General features: G+C 34.8%; 1 protein-coding gene and 1 long non-coding RNA gene across 2 annotated transcripts in view; one reads left to right on the top strand and one right to left on the bottom strand.

The window, feature by feature from the left end:
- The window catches only part of LOC124354412 (suppressor of cytokine signaling 2-like), a 91,467-nt gene that overhangs the window by 36,369 nt on the left and 35,666 nt on the right, over positions 1-19,432 (bottom strand). The gene's annotated exons all lie outside the window — the stretch shown is intronic.
- Positions 8,762-18,671, top strand: LOC124354414. Its single transcript, XR_006921680.1, has 2 exons — positions 8,762-9,254; positions 18,367-18,671. It is a non-coding gene; the product is annotated as an uncharacterized LOC124354414 (long non-coding RNA).

Genomic DNA, 19,432 nt, shown 5'->3' with positions numbered 1-19,432 from the left:
ACCTTGTGTCATTAGACGCCTCAGGCGGTGACATAACCTCACGTCTGTACTTCATGGAAAAGCCGTTCCGTCTTGTTCCGTTTCCTGCGCGGAGATTTTCCAGCGGTGTCGCAACCTCTACTTGGAAAAGAACATAATAAACAATTCTGAAAGTGTTTCCAGCGCTCGCTAATGGACGCGGTTCGGGGAATTTTTGCGCAGCTGGTGCGACTTGCGAGTGTATTATACCCGTGTCGATTGTCCACCATCGAGTAATCCATCATCCGAATGATCACTGAAATAGTTAACCTTTCCACGATTGTCCACCATCGGAGTAATCGATCATCCGAATGATCACTGAGACAGTTAACCTTTCCATCTACAAAGCCTCCTGTGTAATCCGGTACAGAACGCTATTAATCTTCTTCCTCTTCATGCCATGACACTAATTACTCATGTCTGCCAAATACAGCTTGCAGAAAGGTTGTTTTATTATTAATGGCATATAGAAAATTGAAACTTTAGAATATATCCATGACAATGAACCAAACTTGTTGATTTGCCTAAACAATTGAGGTTATTTTAAAGTTATGTTATATACTCATGAATCAATAAAAATTACAAAATACTAACCTATTTATAGTGTACAACAGAGACTAGCCATTCGAAGCGATAGTAATGGGTTTTTATTCAGACCTAAGTGATTTAGTCTATAATTTTGTAACGTGCATTCTGAGCACTAGAAAATTATTTCAATATGAACTAGCATATTACTGAAAGAACCTATATTTAAAATACTTAGTTGCTGTTAAAGTTTCGTATAATATGTTTTTAAAATTTCATATTCAAATTTGGAGATAAATAAATAAAACCGAACCTTTAACGTTTATGAAACGATGAACATTCTGAAGTCGGCATAGTCATTAGGAAATTACTAAAATTTATGTTTTTCGCATTTTGTAATAATTTACCATAGTAAATTTATCTTTTAATTTTGTAAAAATGAAAGGTTAAAAAGAACATAGACATAACAGTGGTAATATTACTGTAACATAACTAAAACCGATAGAAAAAGCATCATTTTTATTTAGCTTCATAGATGAAACATAAATACTTTAATCGGTAGACGTTTTTTACTTTTATCAAACACTTACTTTAAAGGTTTCCCAAACCTTCTTTCAAAGGTTCCATTTAATGAAAGCATAACTTGAAATGAGAGCAATTAGAGTATAACAACATAGAATGAGGAGAAAATAAGAAAACAAAACAGTCATATTGGAGTACAAAGCGACAGGGGCATGACGTCACTTCCAATATCTCGTCCTCTTCGCGTAATTGATTACCTTCAGAGAATTATGCATTTCTCAAAATTAAGATAACCTGGTTTAAAAATTAGGTCAGGCAAGGACGGATCGTCTGCACAGTAAAATAGTACTGGTCACAATCGACTAAATTGTGTCAAACTCCACCCAGAGGCCGTAGGAAAAGCAATAATAAAGTAAAAGGAACAAGGTTTATAGCTCGGTTAGTACGTTGCGTATTCATACCATTTTAATAATACTGGACGGATATATGTCACAAAATTACATATAAGGTGGACTGGTAATATTTATTGATCATTTTAAACTCATAATAATATATTTGTTAAACTAGCGTTAGAACTAGAGAGAAATATCACACGCCCTTAAACCAAAATAATCCTGTTTTAAATATTGAAAAATAATGGTTTCAGAGTAGAATAGAAACAAAGTGCCGTTGCGCGTGCAGTTATTTACAGCTGTTGGGCGTTTGATAGTTCCACGACATAACCGTCCCACTTATTCATCACCCCTCCCCCCCCCACCCAACAATCGACCGAGGACGATAGGGAGCATTATTTATTCCATAATAGCCCCTCCACTCGATTAGCATTTCTCGGAAAAGAACGGTTATTTCTAAGCGATACTGCGCGGCACTATATTTAACTGGGAGGCTCCCTCCTCGCGCACATGCGACAAGTGGATAACGGTTCGTCGTAAAGATGTTATAAATTCAGTATTGTTTAAAAAAAAACATAAACTTCTGAGAATTTTACCAACCGGAAAGTAACGAAATAAAGAGAAAAATCGTGGATTATGCAACGAATCCAATACGTAGATTATCTGTTAATAAAAAACAAAGCTACAAGTTATACCCATTTTGGTACAATCCGAGTTACAGATATCGGTACATAACAAGCTACGGGTACACTATGTCCCTGTCGGATTTAAACTATCTACATAAATACACTTAATTACTAGCAAAATGGGCGTCTATGGAGGCCACTACTGATTGATTGGCATAAAAACCTCTCCTACGAAAGTATGGCACTTTGAATTCGAATGTGGCCTAAATCTATTGTCTAATGAGAAGGAGGGTTGTTGGAAGTGTCTGGAATATGTACAAAACTAAGGGAATGTTTAAATCGAATTTCACAAAAACTTTCTTAGTCTGCTAAACACGTTAGATATTATTTATTACATCTTCAGGGCCACAAAGCATTTTTCATATTCCACGAACGATTTTGGGGAAGGGGAACCCTCCCTCCAAACCCTTTCAAAGGTTACGCTACTGATCGTGAGTTTTTTATCAATCAGTAGTTGTGGGACGGATCGGCACCGAATGAATGCATTGATAGGGTTCACTTGAAAAACGAGAAACCATCTATAAACAAGCAAATATTAACATCGCTTTACTGAAGTACGATATGATTAAAATATAACTAAACCTGTGTCACTGCATAATAAACTTATTGCATAGTCATTTTATGCCGAAAAACAGCATACTTACTCGTATTGACAAATGCACGATTTCAAAAACTAATGAACAATAATTTATTTACAATTACGAAAATTTCGTCTACTATGGTTATGAGTCTGTGTAAGATATAGGAACCCTGAAGTATGAAATTAAAATTAAAATTCTTTGGCCGATTTCCATAACTTTCCTGACCTCAAAGTTATTACCGGTAGTCTTTGATGTTAGTTCAATTATAATTATTCTTATTGGACGTGAAATACTCGAGAGTGATGATGAAATCATTGTTAAAATTAAAAATTGTTTATTGAAATCAACGAATTCCTCTAGTATTATATTAAAACTGAATATTATGATTTTATTTAAGGTCACAGTCAGAATACAATAATCTCTTAATATTCTAAATATTTCAAGTTTGATTTATTGCGTCAAAAAGTAATATAGTAGATAAGATTGGAGAACGAACGCGTCCACTACGTTATCATTGTGCGGAGGGATACCATTTTTAATTTAGAAAGAGTTAAAATGTTTCAGTTAGGGTTTGAACCAATAGTGCTCCAAAATGAAGGTAACATCTTCATTTCTTTAGTTCATCAATAATCGGTCACTGAATGCAGAAGCATCTTTTTATACAAAACAGAGACCACTGAGCAGCATTCAGCCAAAATTGGATTATTCCATTCTAAACATGGCATTTTCTTGTTTATTTCCCTCTCGTTATCGTGAGAACATACAGAAAAAACAGATAAACCAGTTCATCACATCAATGTTTTCAGGAAGGGCAGTGAAACCAGTCCGCTCTACCTATGTTTTCAGGACGGCCTGTCGGTTCCTTGAAGGCGCGAGCGCCAAGAGAGGGGGATACAAGTCGGTTTATTAATTACTCACTTCTATGAAGTGAAGCAAGGTTCATTTCCGATAAGAAGCAAAAACTGGTTTCGCTGCTCGGATCTGATCCCACCTGGCAGGCGACAACCGGTTTGTCGCTTTGGCAAGCGGTTCTTCTGTCTTCCACCGTGAAAGAAAATACCTTACTTTTCTTCTTCAACTGAATACGGAATTAGAGGCGCTTGGTAGGAGGTTGTGTCCTCGTTCTTCAATTCCTTTCCACGAATAACTCGAGCTGGTGCTGCAAAATTTGGTATCAGTCGAATTTAATTTCTGTCGAAGACAATAATAACAGAGTTACTTAAAAAATTAACTGTAAAAAGCAACATGGTCACTAAAAAGACTTTTACATAAATTTAATGTTCAGGATAATGTATGCTTAATATCGTTTTCTTGTGGATTGAATTGTTTTTTTTTAATTATTTACTATTTACTAAAATACATATGTTTTAAGTACTTTGCATTTTGTTACGAATTCACCACAAAATCATAAAATCTTATTCGCCTGCTTTGGTACACCTACAGTAACAATTCTAAAGTTACACCCATTGTCTTTCTGAAATATTATCTAGAATCTTATAACAGTGTTCTTACGAGACACCTTAAACATTCTTCAAGATCGACACACATCGAGATTCGTGAAGGTTTGACGTCCTCTCTCCAATAATCCATGTGGGTACGAAGAACCGGGCACCAACCTGGCTAGGCACTCCGTAACTTCACAGAACACAGATTCCCGAAAGCACTTAGCGTATATTTACGCCTCACGTCGCGCCGAGGCGTAATCTGTTTACGTCGTGTCGAGCTCAAGTTGTAAAGTCGGCCTTGGCGAAACTTGTTTATCACGCGACCGAACTCGGGGTTCCAGGAAATGGCGATAAAACTTTCCACGGCGCCGACAGCGCACTCTATATCTTATCAGTTAAATTCGTGGCTTATCTTTACTGATAATACTTGTTGGGATGAGGACGAGAACGTATCCAAAGTGTGAAAAAGGTGCTATTCACTAATAATTACCAAGAAGGCTTCACTTGTATTCGATATTTCAATATTAACACAATACTTTACAGGCATAACATATTTGAGTCTGTGAGTACCATGTTGACCTACCAACCTACTAAAAACTACAAGTTAACAGTCTAAATTGGACCAAGTCTACGATATACGGTCTACTCAACATATGATGAAGGGTACGAGTTACATGAAACACGACCTACTAAATACTACAAGTTAACAGTCTAAATTGGACCGTCTACGATATACGGTCTACCCAACTTATGATGATGGGTACGAGTTACATGAAACACGACCTACTAAATACTACAAGTTAACAGTCTAAATTGGACCAAGTCTACGATATACGGTCTACTCAACTTGTGATAAAGGGTACGAGTTACATGGAAACACGACCTACTAAATACTACAAATTAACAGTCTAAATTGGACCAAGTCTACGATATACGGTCTACCCAACTTATGATGATGGGTACGAGTTACATGAAACACGACCTACTAAATACTACAAGTTAACAGTCTAAATTGGACCAAGTCTACGATATACGGTCTACTCAACGTGTGATAAAGGGTACGAGTTACATGGAACACGACCTACTAAATACTACAAGTTAACAGTCTAAATAGGACCAAGTCTACGATATACGGTCTACTCAACTTGTGATAAAGGGTACGAGTTACATGAAACACGACCTACTAAATACTACAAGTTAACAGTCTAAATAGGACCAAGTCTACGATATACGGTCTACCCAACTTATGATGATGGGTACGAGTTACATGGAACACGACCTACTAAATACTACAAGTTAACAGTCTAAATTGGACCAAGTCTACGATATACGGTCTACTCAACTTGTGATAAAGGGTACGAGTTACATGAAACACGACCTACTAAATACTACAAGTTAACAGTCTAAATTGGACCAAGTCTACGATATACGGTCTACTCAAATTGTGATAAAGGGTACGAGTTACATGGAACACGACCTACTAAATACTACAAGTTAACAGTCTAAATTGGACCAAATCTACGATATACGGTCTACTCAACTTATTTATGATGAAGGGTACGAGTTACATGAAACACGACCTACTAAATACTACAAGTTAACAGTCTAAATTGGACCAAGTCTATGATATACGGTCTACCCAACTTATGATGATGGGTACGAGTTACATGAAACACGACCTACTAAATACTACAAGTTAATAGTCTAAATTGGACCAAGTCTACGATATACGGTCTACTCAACTTATGATGATGGGTACGAGTTACATTAAACACGACCTACTAAATACTACAAATTAACAGTCTAAATTGGACCAAGTCTACGATATACGGTCTACTCAACTTGTGATAAAGGGTACGAGTTACATGGAACACGACCTACTAAATACTACAAGTTAACAGTCTAAATTGGACCAAGTCTACGATATACGGTCTACTCAACTTGTGATAAAGGGTACGAGTTACATGAAACACGACCTACTAAATACTACAAGTTAACAGTCTAAATTGGACCAAGTCTACGATATACGGTCTACTCAAATTGTGATAAAGGGTACGAGTTACATGGAACACGACCTACTAAATACTACAAGTTAACAGTCTAAATTGGACCAAGTCTACGATATACGGTCTACTCAACTTGTGATAAAGGGTACGAGTTACATGGAACACGACCTACTAAATACTACAAATTAACAGTCTAAATTGGACCAAGTCTACGATATACGGTCTACTCAAATTGTGATAAAGGGTACGAGTTACATGGAACACGACCTACTAAATACTACAAGTTAACAGTCTAAATTGGACCAAGTCTACGATATACGGTCTACTCAAATTGTGATAAAGGGTACGAGTTACATGGAACACGACCTACTAAATACTACAAGTTAACAGTCTAAATTGGACCAAGTCTACGATATACGGTCTACTCAAATTGTGATAAAGGGTACGAGTTACATGGAACACGACCTACTAAATACTACAAATTAACAGTCTAAATTGGACCAAGTCTACGATATACGGTCTACTCAACTTGTGATAAAGGGTACAGTTACATGGAACACGACCTACTAAATACTACAAGTTAACAGTCTAAATTGGACCAAGTCTACGATATACGGTCTACTCAACTTGTGATAAAGGGTACGAGTTACATGAAACACGACCTACTAAATACTACAAGTTAACAGTCTAAATTGGACCAAGTCTACGATATACGGTCTACTCAAATTGTGATAAAGGGTACGAGTTACATGGAACACGACCTACTAAATACTACAAGTTAACAGTCTAAATTGGACCAAATCTACGATATACGGTCTACTCAACTTATGATGAAGGGTACGAGTTACATGAAACACGACCTACTAAATACTACAAGTTAACAGTCTAAATTGGACCAAGTCTATGATATACGGTCTACCCAACTTATGATGATGGGTACGAGTTACATGAAACACGACCTACTAAATACTACAAGTTAATAGTCTAAATTGGACCAAGTCTACGATATACGGTCTACTCAACTTATGATGATGGGTACGAGTTACATTAAACACGACCTACTAAATACTACAAATTAACAGTCTAAATTGGACCAAGTCTACGATATACGGTCTACTCAACTTGTGATAAAGGGTACGAGTTACATGGAACACGACCTACTAAAAGCTACAAATTAACAGTCACAACATTAGATCAAGTCTACGATATGTCTACTCAACCTACCATAAAAGATACGAGTTACATTATGTACAACATTCTCAATATTGTATTAATAGCTACATATTTCGAAGTTACAATCTATGACCAAAGCTACGAATTACATGTTACTACCTGCAAGGCACTAGATGTAAGATCCTTGTGAAAAAATGTCTAATTGCAATCCAGTGCCTCTTTTAATATCAAAACAAAAATGTTTTCTTGCAAGTATTTGGATTTTCGAAACCTCTTTTTACATGTCTTACAATTCACAGCCTGATACAATATATTACCAAATTAAATGTTGCCATGGGTATACGATGCTTTTTTGGCAAGTACATTGAGAAATACCTGTATTTGTAGTTTGACATCATTGAAACACAAACCTGAAACAAAAAATAATATTAATTAAAATTCACTAATTTTATTCCTAAAAATAGTAATACATGTGTGTGTAAATATGGATAAAGACTTCTTAACTTATGTTAAAAATTCAGTAATTGAGACTGGCGACAAAGACCACAAAACCATTCAATGTCGAGCGGGTTATGTATTCTAGGATATTTATGTCTCCAAGTGAAACCCACGGCTTGTACTTATGTGACAACTTACAGGAAAGGACATTTGTATGGAAAGGAAACAGGTTCCCACACCGTCTCCAGCAGTACTGCATTTCGAGGTCGAGTTACTGGAATTTCAGGTTGAGTCCGACAGTCCCAGGATCCACATATCAAGTATTTTAGTACTAATATCGAATTTGGTTTAGATTAAATTTAGAGACTTAAATTCAGAATTTACCTATGACCACATTCCGGACTTTTTCATAGTTTCGTTAAAAATGTCGCTGTTATAAAGAATCAAAGAAAATATGGGTTAAAATTTCTTAATTAGTTCTCTTTATACAAAGACATAACGCTCAGGTTTATTTTTATCTCATCATGATGTACTTATCCTCGCTCTGATGTCCTTTCGAAAACGGGGATTACAAATTGCAATCTTCCATTTCCCCAAGAGACAAAATCTCTTACACCATTAGTTCCAAGCTTAAGTGCAAGGACTTCTTCAGATTATCATTTCTTGCCCACGACTGTTAAAACATCCGCCGGATGGAAGAAACACTCCATCATTACACTCCATCCGGAGCTTGTCTTTGGCAGTATAATTACAGTAATTCTGCTTGAAGAGTCCAAGATGGGACATTAAAGGGGGAGAGAAGGGAGGTAATTTGCAATCGCTAATTTGAACGCCTTTTCCTCAAATTTTCGTACATATTGAAACCATCACGAAATGTAAAAATATTGGTTACGGTTACATAATAGTTAGATTCCAAACTAGTAGCGGTACACCCAGCTAAATATAATTTTAATCCTTGTTTATAAAAACTTGGCTAATAAAATTCAACGCTTTCCAAACTGCGTGTTACGATTTTCGATTATCAACAAATTAGGCAATCAATGACTGCGCGAAGAATTTCGCCTTCATAAATTAATTCATGTATCCACGAAAACAAAGTTTAATTGAGCAATTTAAATGATGAAGGAACGATTTGGAATTCCACGATATAACACGATAGCATCAATAGCCGAGTTTTAACGTCAAGATAGGGAGCGATCATTTATATAACGACCGGAGGCTGATTTATCGGCGTTTATCTTATCAATTGATGCAAGATTCCTGGAAATGACAAAACTCGACTGCGCTGAAAAGTATTTAAGATCGTATTCAGAGAAAGTCGATAGCGCCGAAGAGCCACGCGCCGGCGCTGCTGACCACTGATAACAGAGCCCATTCATTGTTATCAATAGTAGCCTATGATCTTGACTGCGCTGCGGGAGGACGTGGAGGATTCCCAGAAGTGATAACAACTTGCGCAATAAACCAGGTCGGTCAACACATTATGTTGTATATGTTACAGTCTAACATAGAATTCCGGCAATCACCAAAATTTTTACTCCACAACCTGACGTGGGTATTGAAATTTAGCTCGCAAGCTGGAAACGTTATTGGAATTTTTGGACAGAGAACAAGATTTGTATTTATACTTTTGTTTTGATCATACGTTCTACTTGGGGGGGGGGGAAGTAGAATATAAACTCTTATATACAATATATAATAATACAATATATACCTGTATGTTAATCCACATATTTGCCACATACGATGGTAAATTAAAAAAGTCCTACTATCCCTTCAAGAAGTAAACGTTTATATTAGATGAAAATTATTGCTGCTTAGCTAAGAACAAGAACATGTGTTATTGGAAGATTACAAGTTTTTATTTGAAATATTTCAACATTTTACTTGCTAATTATAAAATAACCAATAACCAATTACAACAATTTCAAAAGTAACATTCAAAAACTTAACTCTAGATTTCATATTCTATTTTTCTTCGTAATTGTATTACAACGCTTTATAATCTATCAGAAAAATTGCATTATGTGTAAGTAGTTCAAGTAGTTGTTAAATATAAAACTGAAGTCATAACGAACTTTCAACTTATAAAGTAAAAGGATGTATACAAGTAGTAATATTTCCAACAACTCTGGTGGTATTGCTTCCAATATTTTCGTTCCTGCCTTAGCAACGCATATAATCGTATAACAAACGTGATCGAAAAATACAAAACAAAATTTGTGGTTCTTAATACTTTATAGGATATATATATATATATTGAAAATTCTAATACAAACTAATGGTTCTTTGTAATTTCGAGTAATTTAAATAATTTACTTGAGCTTTGCCAGATTTTGTGAAACTTACAAAAGAGTCCTGAAATCTACACAAAGTTTCACGAAACTCGATGAATCCAGTTTATTATATTTCTTCATAAAATCGATTTCCTTCTACGATATAAATTTGGTTATGTACCAAATTAAAAATGAAATAACATCTCACAGAGTTTTTACAATGTAATTGACAATACACCGTTATCTTGCCACTAGTTAACTACCTTTAGGGCGAATTATTTCAGGGAATTATATTGAGCTGTAAATTGCAAATCTTGAACTTGTGGCGCTTAAATCACTGGCCTTATCTGAGGGTTAATGGTAATGACGTGTTAATATCCTTCAAGAGTGTTTATTTACGACTCGGAAACTTTTACGGCATCTAAAACTTGATAACCGAAAAAAGACAGGCCTCAAATGGGTGATTCTAGAAAGTTATCGTCTTTCTAAGAAGCTGCTATCGTAAATGTTTACGGGTGACCTCGAAACAGAAATGCTAATGTCGACGTGATAATAGTTTTATTGTATCTGTTATTTTCTTAAATAACCAACTTTACTTATAACTGAAGTTTTACTGTAAGTTTTCATGGTAATATTTTAAATCCATGTAAAAGTTCAGAGGTGTAAAAAACTATTAGCCTCGATTTATGGATTTGCATTGAATCTTACATGCGCCTGCACGACACGTGTTTCGTTACTATCTAAAATTTAAACAGATATAATGTTATATATAGTCATTTTTACGGATGTTGCTAAAAAACAAATCCTGTATAAAGTAGCTATGGTAGGAAGGGCTGATTCAATATGAATGTTGAGTATAGCTACAGTTCACCGTCCACTTAGACAGTGCCTGCAATCTGACACATTCATATACTCTTCGAATCGGGAGCCCACATTCGTCTGAGAAGATCCAAAAACGATCGTCGTCGTTTCGACATCAGGGACACCTGCAGTAAAAGAGAGGTCAGTCTGGTTTACCCAGCAGCCACCAAGAGTAATCTAGATGAAGATCTGTTCTCATTGTCTCATCAGGTGCACAGTTGAGTGCACTACGACGTTTCAGGCACGATCCCAAAACACGGTGGTACAACCCAGTGTTCTACACATAACTTAACTATGGTGCTCCGTCGTCCTTTGGGATCCTGTCTAGAACATCGTAGAGTGTTGATTGATGCATGGTCATTGATGAGTACGAGAGTTGCGTCGTTTAAAGCACCCAACAGGGAGCTGCAGAGCACACAGAGCTTCACTTTCTGGGGTAGGAGCCTATCAGGCAAGAGCATTGTCCTTAGTGTGCGACAAGGGCCAAGTCACTGACTAGAGGTGAGGTGAGTGGCTTGAATAGGAAGTACAGTTAAGCAAGAGGAGTGAAACATGGTGGCCAGATAGAGTGGCTCGTAGACCGCAGATCCGAGTAAAACTGTGTTGAAATCACCCATTACAATGACGTGACTGTACCGAGCCATGAAAGGTTGAAGCACTAGCTAGAACTCTTTGAGATACCCTAGGCCAGGAGTCTTACAACACACACGTACAAGTAAATGTGCTCCGTTAACACATACATGCACAACACATATATAAGCATGAACATAACTCGGGCTTAGAAGCACACAAATTATCGGAGCAGTGCAGACTGTGAGATTTTATATAAACAGCAGCTCCTCCACCACCTGTGTGCAAGCGATAATTCTTATACAACCCGTAGCTTGATAACTCAATAGAGTAGTCATTAACATTCGGTTTAGCCATGATTCTGAAACTAAAATAAGTTCACAATCACAAGACTAAAAAATTGTGCGCAGTTCGTCGCTGTAACAACGCAAACTTTGCATTGGCGTGAGCTGCCTTCAAGAAGTTTGGAATAGGCGCAAGGGCCAGTCACAGAAGTTGACCAGTGAGGGGTGCGCTGTTCTGAGCAGGACTGTAAGTCAGCAAGCAACGACCAGGTGGTATAGTGGTGATGGTTACAAAGGCGTTAAACAATCTATACAACAGAAAACGCTACACTCACACAAAGTTAAAACATATTAAATTAATACTCACATAAATTAATTTAAAATTACAACCTTTTATAATTACAAAGTGCAACAAAATTCGGTGCTCATAAAAGTAATCCTGGTAAATAAATGGTGTGGTAAAATAATGTAGTTAAATACCTAGAAATGTAACTTTGCAGCTTAATAGAACAGTAATTTCGCAGAAAATTGAATAAAACTTTCCACCCAAACAATAAGTAATATTAAAACTAATATTACACTTTTTTGTACAAGTAGAGCGTGATACCTTGTACCATGCGAATAGATGACATTACAATGTTTATATTTTCATCACCCACATTTGAAAACACGAATAAAGTGAATCTAAACACATTTTAAATAGTATATTAAACGCAATAAAAAGATTACTTTTATGAACATTTTGTGTAAAACCAGAGCGTGATGCCGTGTAAATACCGTGTAAATGCGAAGAGATGACATTAAATAGTTTGTATTTGTTTAAAACCCACATTTCGAAAACATTAATAAAAGTGCATTTAAATACATCTTAAACAGTATATTAATGGTAATATAAAGAGTAGTCTAATGAACATTTCAAATTCTAATTTCACCACACTATTAAATATTAAATATTGCCCGATTAAAAAAAATTCTAATGTCATGTCATATCATGATATCTTGTAGTATTTTCAACCTTTTGAAAATGATAACTAATAACCGATTTCGGAATGGTTTACAAAAAAGGAAAACGCTGTGTTATTAATTTAGAACTCTCAATTTTAATTATGTCATTCATGCAAAAAATGCTATGTAAGACTTTTTAAATGTCATTTTTATTAAAATAACGATGAGTAAAAAAAGAGAAAACTTAAATTTTAAATAGAAAGCTGTGTTTTCTCTCTATTATTGGTTATATCAATCTACATAAACACAACAACATTTTCTTCCACTCAAATATATGGGTAAATACTACACAAGTAGTAAAAATGTTTGCGAGGTTTTACTTATATACAAACATGGTATATATAAGTGAAATACTGCTAACGCTAAAATAACTAAGATTCCATTTTTCTCCTTTTTATGATCTAAAGCTGACGGTTTTAGAACAATTTGAAATGCCACTGTAGAAATGTCTAGCTAAACAATCATTACACTAGAATCTAGTGACAATAAGAAAGTCGACATACAATGTACAATGTATTGCCCGACACGCGTGCATTGTATTACATGAAACCTACCTTCATTGTTCATTGGCAAGGAGAGAGATATTATACTGTAGATATAAACTGACCATTGGTCCCCGCAAGTACCGCTACAACACAATACAGCCGAAAACCGCTACACAGCAGACAGCACAGCAGCACAATACAAAGTGCGCGCACAGTACAATAGTCTGTACTATCAGCACTGAAGTGGAGGCTTTGCGTCGGACACGATTCCACTGAACCAAAATAAATCCACTAAATCAGTTTCCATGAACAGAGCAGGAAACTGTTGAGGGCCAATAAAACATAATAATCCCATTCATTTAACTGATCTCTTGTCCCATTCATTCCAATTATGTAAAGCCTTTCCATTATTATTTAACCGATTGTATACATTGTTTTACTTAATGCTATTATAATCTTATTCAAGGGGGAATTTAACAATTGAGTACATCGGAATGGCCTGAAATCGTCGTAACAAATCCGCCGTAACACAAGCTCAAATCCAACATAACACAATGGGGCCCATAAATATTGTCCCTTTCACATTTTTATCATTGCAACATTTGAGTATTTTCGCAATAAAATAGGGTTCGGAAAAATAGCCTCAAGGGGGGGGGAGTACTAAACATATTCTTAATCATTTATGCTTTTTCTGGGATGGGGAAGTATTACAGGGCAAAACAATAATTTTAAGAGAACATCGTTTCAGACGCACTTCCTCTTAGTCAACACTCACATTATTTGGATTTTGTGTTGAACCCTCCTTCAGTAAACCTCAGACAACGAATGATGAGACTTACACAGTAAGTTCTAAGTAATTTAGTCCCCATTACATTAAATAATTTTACATTTATGTTTGTTTTGCCACATGAAATACTGTAAAGGTAAGACTTAATTAGACCTATGCTTTAAAAATGTCTCCATTTACCTCTCAGAGATGAAATCCTAACAAGTCATTCATTATTTAAATTTGCTATTTAGTTTTTTTTTAACCTAACTTTTTACGTCTACGTCTAATAGTGTGAAAATAAAAAAGGAAACAAGAAATTTAAAGGGCATAATCTACATATCATGTTGGACAGAACTGTTTTAAACTTCTAGTATCCCATCTTTTAGTAATATACGTCATTTTATTTAATTTTTAAAATCTTCTCACATTTCTGTCATTATTGTGCCACCATAGTTTTAATAAAATTTTATTTTACTGTCATTAAAATATGCACGTGCATCACCACACTTTTATAAAACTGGGAGAAATTGATTTTATGTGCTGAATAAATTTGAATAATTAAACTTTTTATAAAACACATTTGTATCTCACGAATTGTATTATAACCGACTGGATTCTTCAACTTGTCAACAACGTACATACAGTAAATTAAATTTAGGAATATGTGTATACAATTTCGAAGGAAGCTTAAGTCCATTATGTAGACTTTCAAAGTGGCTGAAACAAAAAATGTAGTTTAAATCAAAATGTACGTCAACTTCAATACTTCAAGTCTGTAGTACTGTACTTGTGAGTAATTGAGATGTATTACAGGTTTGGCATGGTTCACGTATACATGTTCACACATTAAAGCCCCCTTTCAGAACTAGGGCAGCAAAAAAACACGATAAATGCTTAAATAAGAGGTTGATACACAGGCAATAGCACTGTTATAATTACAAAAGAATTGTAAAAGGCTGCTAGGTACGATGAAAAGCGGTGAAACTTGTTTGTGTTTTAATAAAACCCTCCACGTGTTCTCATACACAATTGTGCTGTACCAGGAATTGCCGGCTCAGTCATTAGGGTACAAACGCATACAGAACCTGTACATGGGGCTTTGTCGTTGAACAAAGAGATCCACATTACCTGCCGAATGGAGCGACTGTTTTAATCGTCGTTGTATAAAATACACCGCGTCACTCCTAGGCTGTACTAACTCAATCACTTCAGGGCCTAAACAATCGTCATTTATTTGTGTATATCCGTATGATATCTCGAGAACGGTCTGATTTTTGTATGAATTTTCATGAAGCTCCATTCTGATATAGCAACAACGAGTGCTATGGTGGCACACCTCTACGGGATTTGGCTGAGCGTAAGCGACCATTTTTACACTGATGTTAGAGGTAACCTTTACGGCAACGAAAAAATCGTACAGCAAAAATATTATTGAACAAGCTGAGCACAGTAATATGACACGTTTGACATGGGGCTTAACAGAACATGCACTCTCCTGCCTTAAGGTGAAATGGGGCTGAACAGAGCATGCACTCTCCTGCCTTTAGATGAAATGGGGCTTAACAGAAGATGCGCTCTCTTGCCTTAAGGTGAAATTGGGGCTTAACAGAACATGCTCACTCCTGCCTTAAGGTGAAATGGGGCTTAACAGAACATGCGCAGTCCACTACTTTTCTTGTTCCACAACAAAATCGAAAAAAGTGTAAGAAAGTTTATTTAATTGTGCACAGAAATTGCCCATGAAGTCCATTATATTGACATAATATACAAACTTCCATAAAAGGTTAATTGTTTAGCACAAGCACGTTAAACGCTTGTGTATTATGTAAGAACAATTAATAGAGGGATCTCGGTACTATTTTATTTCATTGTAAAGTATAGTATTGAATATGTTGACTTTTGTGGTTATTCCCATTTCCATTAGTAAATTATAATTATTTATGATACCCCCTTTCCGAGATAAAGAATAAACATATCATTGTTAATAAAGAAAAATATTTACTTGTGTTTAACACCATAATTTGCATCATAGCGATATGAAAATGTTGTTTATAAGTTATGTTTGATTAGAACACAGATAGACGGGAATAGAAACAAATTAATAAACAAGAAAAGTTTCTGGTTATTTTTCTTCTTTTTGAAATAGTTTTTACCTATAGAGCAGCACTCAAAGTTTTTATGATAATAAAATAAAATAAGAATCTTGGAATCACTCCATGTGCAGGTTTATAATGAATTTGCAGGGCTGCCACTCGCACGCAAGGTAAAGGTCGCTCTATTTATTTCCACAGTTCGCGGAAGGGAGGTTGTTGCGTTGGCAGCGTCTCATTTAAAAACATCGTGACGCCAGGACCGTTCATAATAGAACGGCGCTGTACTACAGTACTAATCAATTATAATAATGGTTTATTTACGGTAACAGAAAGCGAAAAGGCTTAAAATGTGTCATAAAGTACGAACATACAACATTGTATTACGTGTATAATATTGACTACTCTATTTTTTTTTATTTTAAACATTTGACAAATAGAACGAAATGTTCAAGACTAAATTGATCAATTTAACACATTCCACTCTGCATCTTCATCATACGAAAATTTATGTTGCTTTCATTTACTGGTATACCACAAAACAAATAAAAAAAAGAAAATGTTTAATTTATATTTTTCAACTATAACAGTGATAGTTAAAGCGTCATTAACAATGTTCTAAAAATCAGAATCTCAAGAAGGATCTACTGACAAACTCCAAGATAAAACAATAAAACCGTCGATTTTATGTCCGGCGCGTCGCCCATCAGTCGAGCTCGGCAGGGGTGCGGAGCCTCGCCGCTTCATCTTCAATCAATTCCACATACCGGGTCGACGGGTACCGCTTGGGCTACACCCGGCGCTTTCCAAAGATCTCCGGACACCAGGGATAAGTCAAAATAAAAGTTTCTGGTACCAGAGAAAAGAATAAATTTGTTATTGTATTTGAAAAAAGAAACGCTAAAATCTACCGCACATGTCCGGTACATGTAGTGGATAGGGTTGGATAGGCGTCTTAAACCATCTACTGTCACAGACTTGACTCCTGGAATCTGAAGTCCACATTTGTCTAAAGAGATCCAAACAATGGTCGGCGACGAAGACGTTAAAAACTAACCCTTTGCATCACTTCATCAGGCACACCTAGACAACAAAATAAGTACGTGTGATTTACCCAGAAGCTATCCACTGTAATCTAGATAAAGAGATGTTACTGTCTCATCAATTATGTCACTTTTAATTGAGCACCTGATTAAAATTATTATTACCTTGATAATTACTTTTATTTGAGTGATTAGTTTATTTCAATATTAATTATTGAGATTAAAGGTATAGCCTACTATTTGTTCCACTAATATTTTAAAGATAAAAATCTGATTTAGTGTACAAGACTAATTTTAATTTTACTTCTAATTTTTTTAAATTTCTTTTTATACTTTTTCATAGTTTATATTCGAAATCATACATTTTTGTATTCATTAAGAATGGGATTTATCCTTCTTTCATTGTTTTCTACAATTAAACTTATTAGTTTATTATCTAATTTTACTTTTATTTTAAATATATAATTGTATATTAATTTTATAACTTGTAATGTTTGTGAAGGTGTTTAGGGATTAAGAGTTATTTTCTTTAATTCTAAAACATGATAATGATTAACTGAATTAAATTATGTCATGATACAATGTATTTTCTTTGTTTTACTTATGATCCTCTACTTTAAACAATAATAATTCATTTTATTACAATGATTTATTGTCTTTCAATAGTATTATCTATAAAAACTTCAAATAATGCGTTTTACATTTATTAGATATTTTCTCAGATAGGATTGTATTTCTTACACAGCAGATTAATTATTAGTATAAACAAGTTTGATACTTCTTTTAAGATCAAGTATTCATTGGTCTTAAATGAGTAATTTAAAACCTTTTTTGGTATTTATTTAGGTATGGGTTTATTATTTTTAAGCAATAAGAATAATTATTGTATATTTTTAGTGTAGATTATTTCCTTCTTTTTCATCGTTTTCGGCTAAGATTATCAATCTAAACGGTTGATTGAGGTGTTTATTTATTTGTATATAATGTGTTAGCATCTTTACCATTATCATTAATAATTATATATTAATTATAATATTATTATAATTATATACATATAGTATATATATATATATATATATATATATATATATATATATATATAGAATAGTTCTGGGGTTCCTTATAGATTTATATCTAATTGATAACATTGTTATCGTTTATAGTTAAATTGACATTACATATATTTTTACTTACAAGGCTCAAGTTCAAGGCTCTCCCGACCTGTCACCTTGTGATTTTTTCTATGGGGTTTTTTGAAATCCCGTGTTTATGTGAACCGTCCAGGAACCCTACAAGATTTGAAGACCAACATCCGAGAAGAAATTGTCAACATAACACCTGCTACGCTAACAACAGTCATGACAAACGCCAGAAATCGGCTTACGCAATGTATGGAGAATGGGAGACGTCACCTAACAGATTTGATCTTCAAAACAATCTAAATAAAAACTTTAGACATGTACCTACATTATAAAAAATAAATAAATATTTTCTGATGCATACAATAGTTTTTATTGAGTGTTGGAAAAAGGAAGTTATGCTGCCGCACCCTGTATTTTTAATTATAACAGTAAACGATTTTCATTTTTAGAGCGAATAGTTTTAATAAATTACCTACTAGTCCCAATTTAATTCGAATTTTATTAGGTTGAGACGGACTTGGTCTTGTGTATCTTATTCTTTTTAGTTATTTATTAGAAATCAATGAAAAGTTATTGGGCTAGAACATTTTAATACCAAATAATGTTAGCCCGATACAACATTATTACAACAATCTTTCGTCAATATAACTGTTTCTCTAAAATAATGTTTTACTATAAATCTGACAAAATATTCTTGCGTAGTAACAGTGCACAGTACTGTCTCCCGAAACGTCGTCATTTGAGTGTTTTTTGTCCGAATCTGATTTACCTGACTAAAGAAAGACACAGTTTCCATTATTTTCCATTAACTACAGTCGCCATATTCTAATGGCGTTTTAAAGGGGATAGAGCTTGAGTGTGCAGCATAAAAAACCATGAACACATCATAAAAAACTGTCATTAAATTTGAAACTAGAACAAACAATGCTTAACATTTGTTTGCGTCATGAAGCTTTTAAACGAAAGGCTGTGTCATCGGACATGTCACAAATTCGAGAAGGACGATCTAGCTGTCGACAGCCCACGCGAAATAGAAGTTTAGGTTAGTATATCATATGATTTGTAAATTTAGTATTATGTTACACAATAAATCCCTAATATACTCGTAAGCTTAGTTGGGA

The sequence above is a fragment of the Homalodisca vitripennis genome, chromosome 2 (genome assembly GCF_021130785.1).
Source record: "Homalodisca vitripennis isolate AUS2020 chromosome 2, UT_GWSS_2.1, whole genome shotgun sequence".
NCBI lineage: Eukaryota > Metazoa > Arthropoda > Insecta > Hemiptera > Cicadellidae > Homalodisca > Homalodisca vitripennis.
This window is presented reverse-complemented; position numbering and strand designations above follow the sequence as displayed.